The sequence below is a fragment of the Danio rerio genome, chromosome 20 (assembly GCF_049306965.1).
Source record: "Danio rerio strain Tuebingen ecotype United States chromosome 20, GRCz12tu, whole genome shotgun sequence".
NCBI lineage: Eukaryota > Metazoa > Chordata > Actinopteri > Cypriniformes > Danionidae > Danio > Danio rerio.
In genome coordinates this window covers 17646182-17647138 of record NC_133195.1, presented here as the reverse complement: position 1 = coordinate 17647138, position 957 = coordinate 17646182, and the positions used below count along the sequence as shown (strand labels likewise).

Here is a 957-nt window from a genome sequence, read left to right as displayed (position 1 = left end):
ACATGTACAAATCTGACAATTTAACTGAAAAAAATCTTAATTTAATTCAAGATTAAAAGGGCAAACTATTTATTTTTCTTATTAATTGTTTACCACAATGTGAGTTAACAAATTCATATGGTTAAGTTTTGATTTCTTGGAAACTTTAGTTTGAACAAGCAGCAAAAGTTCTTTTTAAAAAGATCATCCCATGAATATATATAGTTAAAGTTAGAATTATTAGCCAAACACTCTATTTATACCACTAACGTTTTATTTAATAATTGTCATTTTAACCCTTTGATGCACTGCATGGGTCTAAACTCTAAAGTGATCAGTCTAAACTTAATAATTATAGTAAGTGCATTTAAGGTTTGACTAACATCTTATTATCTGTGCTTGTTTCATATTTTAACTTTTAAAATTATTTTACGTAAGTATAGGTACTATATTTAACCATGATACAATGACATGGGTATTAGTGTTCGACTTCTGTAAATAAATATGACAAATCACTCGAGTAACCCATATACTTAACGTGTCAAGTCTAATATTCACCATTTTAGGAAGCCCCGCCTTTCGGCAGGGCATCAAAAAATTAGTTTATACTCATAGTGTTCTTCCCCACGGAAATCTTTAGTAAAAGGCGAAAGATTTATACGATCTGAGGAAAAACATGAGTGTACTGTCTTCTGATAGAAACCCGGAGGAGCCACACCAACCGCAACACTATTCACAACGACGGTAGCACTAAGGTTTGTTAAAACACTACTTTCATTTTAGTTCAACATCAATACAATAACTAAACAATGTTGTAATATATCAGTAAAACCGAATTAAATCCAGAATCTAAAGAATAAAAAGCAAAAATTTGTGTACAAGTGCGACCTCTCGAGATGCATTGTGGGTACTATATGCTTTTCCTGGTACGTCATGGTTGATATCATTTACATACAGTTCCGCGTTCCGTGACTCAGT

The 957-nt window shown here is 31.9% G+C and overlaps 1 non-coding gene across 1 annotated transcript; it reads right to left on the bottom strand.

Moving 5' to 3' along the window:
• Positions 1-547: 547 nt before the first annotated feature.
• On the bottom strand, positions 548-663 carry LOC137488747 (U5 spliceosomal RNA). The gene has a single exon (XR_011007930.2). It is a non-coding gene; the product is annotated as a U5 spliceosomal RNA (small nuclear RNA).
• Positions 664-957: the final 294 nt, after the last annotated feature.